General features: G+C 45.6%; 1 pseudogene; it reads left to right on the forward strand.

Moving 5' to 3' along the window:
• Positions 1 to 953, forward strand: LOC102257760 (annotated as a pseudogene).
• The last annotated feature ends 11,431 nt before the right edge of the window (positions 954 to 12,384 follow it).

Consider the following 12,384-nt stretch of genomic DNA (forward strand, 5'->3'; position numbering starts at 1 on the left):
ATGGGGTATGACGTATCCCGCTTCCAGGGGGATGTCGACGAAGACCTGATCTGTCCTATCTGCAGCGGAGTCCTGGAGGAGCCCGTGCAGGCCCCGCGCTGTGAGCATGCCTTCTGCAACGCCTGCATCACCCAGTGGTTCTCTCAGCAGCACACGTGTCCGGTGGACCGCAGCGTCGTGACGGCTGCCGACCTGAGCCCGGTACCTCGGATCCTGCAGAACATGCTGTCCAAGCTGCAGATCACCTGCGACAACGCGGTCTTTGGCTGCAGTGCTGTGGTCCGGCTTGACAACCTCCGGTCTCACCTCAGCGACTGCGAGCACAACCCAAGGCGGCCTGTGACCTGCGAACAGGGCGACGGCCTGGAGATGCCCAAAGACGAGCTGCCCAGCCACCGCCGCATCGCGCACCTGCGCGCGGTGGTCCAGCAGCAGCAGGCGCGCATCGCCGAGCTGGAGAAGACCTCGGCCGACCACGAAACCAGCTGGCGGAGCAGAAGCGAGCCATCCGGCAGCTGAAGGCACACCTGGCTGCAGGGCGCAGCGCCAGCCCCGACCGCCAACACCTGGAGGAGACCCGTGGGGGCAGTGAGGTCCTGCAGTGGGTGAACTCCCTGCAGCCAGCCAGAGTGACCCGCTGGGGCGGGATGATCTCCACCCCGGACGCTGCCCTCCAGGCGGCCATCGAGCGCTCCCTGGTGGAGAGTGGCTGCCCCGCCTCCATCGTCCCCGAGCTGATAGAAAACGCCCACGAGCGCAGCTGGCCCCAGGGTCTGGCCACGCTAGAGACCAGACAGATGAACCGGCGGTGCTATAAGAACTACGTGGCCAAGCGCATCCCTGGCAAGCAGGCTGTTGTGGTGATGGCCTGTGAGAACCAGCACATGGGCGATGACATGGTGCAGCAGCCGGGCCTTGTCATGATCTTCTCGCACGGCGTGGAAGAGATGTAGGTCTCGGCGGGCTGTCAGGAGCCTGTCAGGTGGGAAACCCGGATTCCCTTCTTTTGCCTGATTTCTCCCCCTACGATGTCTGTTGGGAAAGTCCCCATCCCTATATCTAATCTCCTGCCCAGGGTCTCTGGTTGCAGACATTTGCAGAAAGCGCGAACATATTCACCTTCTCTAGAGGATCAGCCTGGAGGGAGAAATCTGTCCTCCTTCCCCGCCTCCAAAACCAGGGACCCTGAGCAGGCAGGCCTGCTGCCTCTCAACCTTGAGAGGGCAGCTTCGGGGAGGTGACATCCTAAAGAAATAGTAAGGGTGGGACCCAAACCCTAGAAACAACGAGCCAATAACTGGCCGTCACCGAGGTCCCTGGGGAAGACGGGGCCTCCGTGCCAGCAACACCTTGCTGAGCCCACCTTAAAGGTGTGGGCTCCCCCTGGGCCTGCAGGTGTGCGGGTTGGGATGCTGGAAATTTCCAGCTGAGCTCTTCTTTCCTACACTTCCTCTTCATTAGGGAGAGGCAGGAGTGGGGGCAGGGGGTACATCTGTTGGGGTGACTATACTCAGCAAGCAGCAGCTCCCTGGCTTTGGCTGAAATCAGGTCGGCCGCTGCCTCTGTGGCACAGGCCCTAATACCTCCCTAGCCCCCTCTCTGGCGCGGTGATTGCTGTTTACAGTTCACTCCCTCCCGCTTTTTTATTTTTTGAATGGCCTGGTTGTGGCTACCCCACTTTTCCAGCCCAGCCACATTGTTGGCAGTTTAATTTACTTTTTTTTTTTAAGAAAGGAAAAAGAAAAAAATTAACAAAGCTTGAAACTTTTCTTTAGGCGTTCCTATGATGGGGGTTCTGGACAGGGTGGGACAGGGGTGGGGTCTGTTTTATACGTTTCCTTCCCAGCACAACCGCTGGCTTTAATTGAGGAAGGGCCAAGGGAGCCCTTATGTCTGCCCCAACCCTCCGTAACCCCACCTGAGACGTGGAGCTGCCTCTAGTCCCCGAGGGATGTGACAGTCCTGCACTGATGCCTGGGTCCCCCGAGAACTTTGCTCCCGGCCCCTCTGGAATAGAGCATTCATTTTGAGGGAACCCCCCCCCCCATTTCCTTGGAGATTATAGCCGGCTCTCAGCTTCACCAGGCCAGGTGGGATACACATTCTGTCTTTGTCTCTGAGTGAGGGCTGTACCCTCTCTCACCCATGCCCCTGAAGGACCTCAGCTCCATTTCAGGCTACCCTTGACCCCTAGGTGACTGGCAGAGTAAGACAAGGGGAGGGATAGAGGGTGTGATCATTTTTATATGCAGGTGGGAGTGGGGTTAAAAGAGAGATGGCCCTGTAACCGCTGCTTCTCTTTATGGAGTTCATTCCAGGCCAGCTTGCTGTAGGTCTGAGTAGTTGGGTCAGGACTCCACTGGGCCTGGCTGGCCTGACTTAGTGGTTGAGCCTTGACCTATGAGCCACGAGGTCATAGTTAGATTCCCAAGCAGGGCACATGCCTGGGTTGGAGGCTCGATCCCCAGTAGAGGGCATGCAGGAAGCAGCCGATCGATCAATGATTCTCTCTCATCATTGATGTATTAATGTTTCTATCTCTCTCTTCCTCTCTGAAATCAATAAAAACCCAGGCATATGTCTTTACCGGGAATTGAACCATGATCTCCTGGTTCATAGGTCGATGCTCAACCACACTGAGCCATGCCGGCCAGGCAATAAAAAATATATTAAAAAAAGAAAAAAGACTCCACTGGGAGTGGAGTGGAGGGATACAACTTGAAGGGTGTAGGGAGCAGTCATATGTTCCAGCTCCAGGACCCTGAGCTCAGGAATTTGAAAACGTTGCTATACTTGGTCTGGTTACTACATTTCTCCCGCTCCCGGTGGCACCGCCTGCCTTATCCAGGCCCAGCCCCTCCTGGCCTGTCCGCATCCTCAGAGGAGCCAGGAAGCTCAGCTCAGGCTCCCCGCTTCCCACCAGCAGCTCTGCAGGTTGCAGGTTGTTATCGGTGCTGCTCCGCGGTGCTGACTGCACTAATAATAAAGCTTCCCCTCAACTCTCTAAAATAATGCTTAATTCAGTATCACTCCCTTTCTGGTGAAGGTTTCTCCTCTGCCCTGACCTTTTTCTCACCTTCATTCCCCCTCCTCCTTCCTCACTCTGTCACCTACCCACGTCTTAGGAGGGAGCCGTGGTTATAGGAGGCAGTCTGCCTGGGGTTAGGGGCACCTCACATCTTCTGTGCCCTCTGTGCCCTCTCCACCCTTCCCTCCTGCCTCCTGCCCTGCAGCAGCCAACACTCGCTCTCCAGTGATCTGAGTTTTGTTTTTTTTCCAGGGTCTGCCTCTGCCTCAAATTCCACGCCTTGTGCTCCTGGGGTCCGGCAACACTTTCCACAGAAGATATGCATTCACCTCTCTCCCGTGTTCCAGCTTTGCTTTGGAATCTGGGATTCCCTCGTAGGCAGGGCAGCCCCCACCCCACCCCCAGGCCTCCTAACGGAGGAAGCAAATGTGAGGGACACCTGGACCCACCGACTACCTGCTGTGCTTGTCAAACCTCGATACACCCTTTCGTAGGCACGTGCTGCCACCTCTTCCCTGTCATGAGAAAAAGAAAATATTCTTTTCCCTGAATAATAAATATATATTTTAAAACTTCTGCCCTGCGGGTGTGGCTCAATGGTTGACCGTCGACCTATGAACAAGGAGGTCACAGTTTGACTCTTGGTCAGGGTGCATGCCCAGGTTGTGGGCTGGCTTGATGCCCAGTAGGGGACGTGTAGGAGGCAGTCGATCAATGATTCTCTCTCATCATTGATGTTTCTCTCTCTCTCTCTCCCTCTCCCTTCCTCTCTGAAATCAATAAAAATTTTTAAAAATTAAAAAAACCTTTTATTAGCAAAGAAATGGAAATTAAGGTAATTGAATAATATTTTAACTTCTTTTTATTGATTGGTTGATGAGAGAGAGAGAGAGAGAGAGAGAGAAGGAGAAAGAGAGAAACATTGATTGGTTGTTCTGTTTATTTACGCATTCATTGGGTAATTCTTATGTGTGCCCTGACCAGGGATCAAACCCATAGCCTTGGCATATTGCGATGATGCTCTAACCAACTGAGCTACCCAGCCAGGGCATATTTTAACTTATTCAATTATCAAATATTTTTTCCAGTTATATTTTTTGCTGCTGAGAGTATGAAGAGGGAGTTTCTTACCCTCTGTTGATAATAGCAACCCTTCTGCAAAGCTCTTTGGCAAAATTCAAAAAAGCTTATGTCCTTTATCCCTTCCGTTTTACTTCTGGGATGTTATTTTCAGGAAATGATGAGACATACATTTTAAAAATAATGCAAAAAGGTGTTTCTCATCATTATTTATAACAATACATAATTTTAAATAATCTAGGTTGCAAAAATAGGAACATAAATAACTGATTATGTTTCCATATGATGAAATACTATAGAGTACTAAAAATAACTTTACAAAGACATTTAGGATTTTAATGGCACAGGTTATAAAGATTACGGCTGTATATAATACATGTTTATGTATGTAACCTATGTATATGCATATATAATCAGTATGTGTGTGTGTATGAACATCTGTTGACAGAACCAGCTACATAATTTGTAGGGCCCAGTGCAAAATGAAACGCAGTACCTCTTGTTCAAAAATGATCAATAATGCCAAGGCAGCAATCGTAGAGCCTCATACCAACTGCAGGGCCCTTCTGAACGCGAGTCCTGTGTGACTGCACATGTCCCTGCCCTTGAAATTGTCCCTGACTATAGAAAAAAGACTGAAGGAATAGATCCCAAAACGTCAACAGCCATTATCTTTGGGCTTAGGGATTAATGATGATTTTTATTTCATGCATTTTACCAATTTTCACAATAGACATATATTTTATAATCAGTGAAAAAAAAGTATGTCTTTTAAAAAAAAAACTAATACTGAAGGCAGCACTACAGTGAATTGCATTATATTTTGGTTTTAAAGCCTTTTAAATATCCATCTTGGGCCATTGGCATAACAGATACTCTTTTTTAAAAATTGTATGTTATGTTTTTAAGTCACTGTAAAGACTATAGCAAAATATAAAAATGAAATCAGTTCTTGGCTAAGTGAAGAAAGCAAGCCAAGCTGAACCACAAATAACATATTTCCATCTATTTTTGTCCCCTCTAGAATTAGCTTTGGTTGGACCCTGAATATTTGCTTGAATGGCGCAACGCTCAAAATTTCTCCTCCGGCCTCCTCAGACTTACATTCATACACTTGACAGGCCGCACCAGCACAGGGAAGGAAGACCTGTAGGAGGCCGATTGCATCCTGAGCACTGACCAGTTCAAGGAAGGATTCAGCAATACTCTTTTTTTCCCCCTCTAAATTGAAGAAAGGTTGCATCTGGAAGACAACAAAAGACCCCTTTAATGTGAGAGCATTGAGTCAAAAAATTATACAGAGGGTATTTGCAATGCATTCTCTTAGAAGTTACACAGAAAAGCCTTAAGCTGAGCGATTAATGACTTATAATGCGTCATTTTGGCACTAATGGAGTACAAGAGCCAAGGCAAATCACTCGGTCCTTTTAGTGCCCTCGCAGACAGCAGACAATCTGTCTACCTACAAAGGGTTGTCCCTGTAGACCCCTTTGGTGCAGGCTTCATGTTCTGGTGTATTCTCTGCTGTACTGCACACTCAATTACCCCCTCCCCCTCCCCCCACACAGCAAAGAAGAGACTCACACTAATTTTTGTGTCTAGACTGTAAATGTGCACACATTTAAATTTTACTTGTTCAGTAATTACTTGTTAATTTAAAAAATATCATGGCAGCGCCTACTATTTGCCAGGGACTGTGCTAGCTGTTCCTGGGGATAAGCACCCAGCAATGTAAACCTGGTCCCTGTCCTACGGGGGCTCATAGTTTAATAGCTAGCAGTTTACTTTTAAGGAAAAGACCCAAAACAAGTTATAAACAAATAATAGCAAATAAAGGTACTATAAGATAGTTTTTTTTTTGGTTAAAACAAAAGCAAAATTTTTAGACAATTTAGTTATAAGCACACTGTAGTTTTATGACAATTTGACCACAAGGGAAAGGCTTCTGGCAGACCAAAGATTCCTTCTTGGTAGAAGTATTTTATAGGAAAATTAAAAAGGTAATCTTTTTTGATTGCATATAAAAGAATGTTTGTTTAAGGTCACTCTAGTCAGTTACGTGGGTGGGTGATCCATTGTCTCAAAATAAACCAGTTAAAATTCAGAAAACTCCTTATGCATTTCATTAGGAATGCTCATTTCTTCCCAGTCCAGGTTTGGGACAATTTTTCTCTTACAGTATATTTTTATTTTTTAAAATATATTTTTATTTATTTCAGAGAGGAAATGAGAGGTAGAGAGAGATCATTGATTGGCTGCTTCCTGCACATCTCCTACCAGAGATTGGACCCGCAACCCGGGCATGTGCCCTTGACCAGAATCAAACCCAGGACCCTTCAGTCCGCAGGCCGACGCTCTATTCACTGAGCCAAACCAGCTAGGGCTCGGGCATTCTTACAGTGTATTTTTGTAAGAGACATTTCAATGTACTTCCTCGTTTCAGTTTTTAGCTGTAAACACATTCTGTCATCTAGTATCCGTCCACATTTAAAACACAATGGTTGTTCCTGTTTGTTGTGAAATCATTGGCGGAGATGGCAGTCATGGTGGGAGTCCTAGTTTAATAGAACTGGCAGGAACGATGTCGCTGGGGCTAATATTTAAGTTGAGGAAGTCATATTTGAGGTCTAAAGGAAGACAAAAAGCTGGTCAAGCGAAATGACAGGGAAAAGCATTCCATTTTGGGGAACAGCTTGCTTGAAGGCTCTGAGAAAGGAGAGTAACTTGAAGATGGCATTACCTGAGGAAGGGGACAGAGAAGATTTGAATCCAATTCAGAAAGTTGAGAGATGGACACTGATTGGTCCATTCGGAGCCAAATGCCAATCCCGTGGGTCAGGTACTATGAATAATGTGGGAGGAACTAGGGTGAGATGCTAAGACCAGAGGAAGGGAGATAAGAACCCAAGAAAGGAAGGGGAGGGTGACTCTTTCACATCCCCATAGAAGAAAGACCTTTGTAAAAACTGAGGTCATCGTCCTTTTCTGCACACCAGTAAGAGTGACTTTTGTGATTAGTGACGTCAGGACCAGCCTTGGGAAGCAGGAGCCCTGCACTGGCGAAGGGAGTCGTGGGCTTACACCACCAACTCTAGTTGATATGCTCTGTTCTGCTGGTGACAGGTCCTGAGCCTATGTACACTGGCTGAGAGAATGTCTTCTTGCAGACCCGACTCTCTAAAGACAGGTTGAAAGAAGTAGATAAGAGAGGAAGTAGGGCCCGGCCAGCATGGCTCAGTGGTTGAGCATCAACCTATGAACCAGGAGGTCACGGTGCGATTCCCAGTCAGGACACATGCCTGAATTGCAGGCTCATCCCCAGTAGGGGTGTGTGCAGCACCCAGCCGATCGATGATTCTCTCTCATCACTGATGTTTCTGTCTCTCTCTCCCTCGCCTTTCCTCTCTGAATTCAATGAAAAAAAATATACAGTTCAATAAAATATATAGTAGCCCTAATTTAGCCTCAGGCTAAAACCACATTACTCTAAACACAGTTTATAAGGAAACCCTCCCTAGATCTACTTTCTAAATGGCTTAGAATTTGAAGGGGGAGATAGAAGAGATTAGCCCCAGACCTCCAGCAGATGGATTTTGGTTAGATATGAGAATATCTTGAAATAGTGTTCTATTAGTCAGGACTTTTTATTATAAAGACAAAAATTCGACTCAAACTCTTTTAAGCCAAAAACAAACAAACAAACATGGCCGGCATAGCTCAGTTGATTTGATGTCATCCTCAGTACCAAAAGGTTGCTGGGTTGATTCCTAGTCAGGACACATATAAGAATCCTATATAATAAAAGAGAAACATGCAAATTAACTGTCCCTCTGCTATGCTCAAGCCATGCCCACCAACCATGCCCATCAGCCAATCAGGAGCGAGTATGCAAACTAACCCAACTAAGATGGCCGTGGCCAGGGAGCTGGAGTGAGCAGGAGGCTTGGGCTGCCCCTGGCGATGGAGGAAGCCAAGCTTCCCGCCTGCCCTGGCTGGCCCTCAACTCTGCTCAAGGCTACAAAGTTTCAATTATAGAAGATAAATAAATCCCAGAAAAAAAAAGAAAGAAAAAAAGGAGAGGCTGTGAGCTTGGGTCGCCGGGGGGCGTGGCCAGCCTGAAAACGACCATCAGCCCCTCACCCAGGCTGGCCAGGCACCCCAACGGGACCCCCACCCTGATCCGGGACACCCTTCAGGGCAAACCAGCTGGCCCCCACCAGTGCACCAGGCCTCTATCCTATATAATAAAAGGGTAATATGCAAATTGACCCTAACAGCAGAATGACTGGGAATAACTGGTCACTATGACACACACTGACCACCAGGGGGTGGACGCTCAATGCAGGAGCTGCCCCCTGGTGGTCAGTGTGCTCCCACAGGGGGAGCTCTGCTCAGCCACAAGCCAGGCTGACGGCTGCCAGCACAGCAGTGGTGGCGGGAGCCTCTCCCACCTCCTCAGCAGCCCTAAGGATGTCCGACTCCAGCTTAGGTCTGCTCTCCACTGGCAAGTGGACATCCCCCGAGGGCTCCGGGGCTGTCAGAGGGATGTCTGACTGCCAGCTTAGGCCCGATTCCCCAGGGAGCGGGCCTCAGCCAACAGGTGGACATCCCCCGAGGGGTCCCAGACTGCGAGAGGGCACAGGCCGGGCTGAGGGACCCCTCCGAGTGCACAAATTTTTGTGCACCAGGCCTCTAGTCTTCTATATAAAAGGCTAAGTGACCAACCTGTACATATGACATGCACTGGCAACTTAAAAATAAACGTTGACTCTCACATGCGCGATACATATAAAGCTTTCGCTGGCACCAATCACACTTGTGTGTTTCTATCTCTGTTATTGTCAATCATGAATTTGATTGCCTTTGTTGACATTCTGAAGCTTAAAGAAAGCGGCGGCATCGACAGAATATGTCTGAAGACCATTAATAAATCACAAGGACAAACTCTAGACAGAGTAAGAACATTCCTACCTGAACCCGTTTTCAAACATGGTCAGTTATATGTTGCTTTCTCTCAAGTTCAAAGAGCATGTGACATTAAAGTTAAAGTTGTAAATACTTCATCACAAGGGAAATTAGTTAAGCACTCTGAGAGTTTTTACTCTTAATGTGGTATACAGGGAGATATTAGAATAAGCTTAATCAATTTATCAGTCATTGTTCTTATCAATGTTGTTTTTATATCATGTTTTTGTTGTTTTTATATCATTTCTTTGTTGTTGTTATGTCATGGTGTTATTGTTTATTTATTAATCAATTTATATATTATTTTCATATGCAATTTTCTTTCATCTCTGTCACTTCTATTATAGAGAAAGTGAATAACGATATTAAAATATTCCTTTTAATGAATTTCCTTTCAATGTGCACAAATCCGTGCACCGGGCCACAAGTCAACCAATAAATGTGTGAACAAGTGGAACAACAAATCAATGTTTCTTTTTCTCTCTCAATTCAAAAAATAAATAATAAAAAAAAAGAAAGAGGAAGAGTCCACATCTGATCTGAAGCACCCACGGCTGTGAAAATATCGTGACTACTACATATTAGGTACAATGTTGGGCACATTTGGATAAGAATAATTTGAGATTTGTATTCATCTCCAAGATGCACCTCTCCGTATGAAGTTATATGGATAAAGATGTAGCTTCAGTTTCAAACTAGAGACCTGGCACCATCTCCGTGCAAATTAAAAATACCAGTGAATCATTTACATATCTCCTAGAAACCAAGAATATTATACCTCCAGCAATTTGGATAATGCTGTGAATTGAGGTGTTTTTTCCCCCTCTCTTTCTTTTTTTAAAATTCTAATTAAGCCATCCATCACTTCAAGGTGACAATTTTTTCAAGTCCTTAAGACCAATGCTCCTTAAAACCATTGAATTTTATTTGGTTTTCTATGGCCGGAAAAATTTTGACTCATGGGGGAAAATCTCACGTAAGTGGCCATCTGTTACTTCTGGAGGGGGGAGGGGAGAGTGTATAGGAGTCTTCTCCCATCCCTTCCTTTGGAAAGCTCTCACTCTCCTGCTCCACAGGATTCTGGCCGCACACTCTATGGCAGTGGTTCCCAACCTTTTTTTGGTTGTGCCCCACCTAAGCATCTCTAAAATCCTGATGCCCCCCTGTGACATGTAATTCTTATTATTCAAAAAGTGAACTCCTATTCATGTGGAGGAAGCCTAAAAGGCCATTAACTTGGTCTAAGCAAGCTTCCAAAGAACATGGCATCCATGAAAGAGAAAAATAAAAGAACGAAAGGATAATGGAAGTACTGGGGAAGAAATCACTAAGAAATTGTTAAAAAGAATAATAATAATATGAAGTGATATGAAAAAGTAGCAAATAAAGTTTCAAAACATATACTAGAGAACTGAAATGCATAAATATGTCACAATATATATTTATAGACTGTATATGAGGCCCCTGGAACATAAGAAATGCAAAAAATTCACTATTAATAACTCATTTTCGAATTGCTCCCCTTAAAAATCAAATTGCCCCCGTATGGGGCGTGTGCCCCATGTTGGGAACCACTGCTCTATGGCCCTTTTTTTTTTTCCACTTCCTCAATCAGTTATTCAGTTGGATTCAGACTTGTGCTGGAGTTTCCACATGGGACTCTACAAACGCCAGGTGACGAAGTGAGGGCAAGAGTTTGGAAGAGGGCTAGTTTCATGTCCGTATAGTTGCCATGCAGCACTTTTATACATATATATATAATTAATCTTTTACAGAGAGGAAGGGAGAGGGATAGAGAGTTAGAAACATTGACCAGCTGCCTCCTGCACACTCCCCACTGGGGATGTGCCCGCAACCAAGGTACATGCCCTTGACCGGAATCGAACCTGGGACCCCTCAATCCGCAGTCCGATGCTCTATCCACCGAGCCAAACCAGTTAGGGCATGCCATGCAGCACTTTTGAGAGTTTGCTCCTTCAGAAATGCTCTTGGCCACAGGGCAGCATCCTCTCCAGGGCTGGGGACAGGGGTGAAAGAGAGCTGCTGCCCTCCAGTGGTGTTCCCTGGTAACTACAACAGTGACTGTACCCCAGCTCATGCAGAGACTTCCTTGAAGACTTCCAGGAACCAACACCTCAGACAGGGTAGGAGGGAGATAGATTTGCCTGGGAACAAGAGGCAACAAAAGTCAGTGACATGCCATATCTTACTGTTACTGTGACTGCATCAGTACTCAACTTGGTGAAAACTGGAGAACTATGGATTACATGTATTGTAAGTTTTCAATGAGAACATATTGCTTTTATAATCAGAGAGGGTATATGTTTAAGATAGAATAAGAACTTAAACATGTATATCGAACTGAGAAAGGTCCATGCAGCCTAAAAATGCAGAATAATTAAAGATGAGGGGTTAGAAAGAATTTTAAGATCAAGGATTATATAAATAAAGGCTAAAAGTTTACTTAAGTTGGGGAGGATGTTGAAAAACTGGGACCCTTGTGCATTGCCAATGGGAATGTAAAATGGTGCAGCTGCTGTGAAAAACTGTATGGCAGTTCCTAAAAAAATGTAACATGGAATTACCATATGATCCAGTAATTTCACATCTAGGCCCCAAAGAGTCAAATGCAGGGATTCAAACATACATATTTACACCCACATTCATAGCAGCATTATTCATAATAGCCAAAAAAATAGAAACAATCCAAATGTCTATCAGCAAATGAATGAATAAACAGAATGTCATATATGCATACAAAAGAATATTATTCAGTCTTAAAAAGGAAGGATATACTGACACAGGCTACAACATGAGTGAACCTTGAGAACATTATGCTAGGTGAAATAAGCCAGAAACAGAAAACATATACTGTGTGATTCCATTCATAGGAGGTACCCAGAATAGGCAAATTCATAGAGACAGAAATTATAAGAGGTTACCAGGGACTGGGGGGAACGGGAAGTTATTGTTTAATGGGTATACAATTTCTGTCTGGAATGATGAAAAAGTTCTGAAAATAGATCATGGTTATGGTTACACAACATTGTGAATGTACTTAATACCATTGAATTGCACATTTAAAAATGGTTAGAATGGTAAATTTGCCCAGCCTTGGTGGCTCAGTGGTTGAACATCAACCTATGAACCAGGAGGTCACAGTTCCATTTCTGGTCAGAGTACATGCCTGGGTTGGGGGCTTGAGCCCCAGTGGGGGGCATACAGGAGGCAGCCAATCAATGATTCTCTCTCATCATTGATGTTTCTATCTCTCTCACCTTCTCCCTTCCTCTCTGAAATAAAAAAATATA

The sequence above is a fragment of the Myotis brandtii genome, unplaced genomic scaffold (genome assembly GCF_000412655.1).
Source record: "Myotis brandtii unplaced genomic scaffold, ASM41265v1 scaffold120, whole genome shotgun sequence".
Taxonomy (NCBI): domain Eukaryota; kingdom Metazoa; phylum Chordata; class Mammalia; order Chiroptera; family Vespertilionidae; genus Myotis; species Myotis brandtii.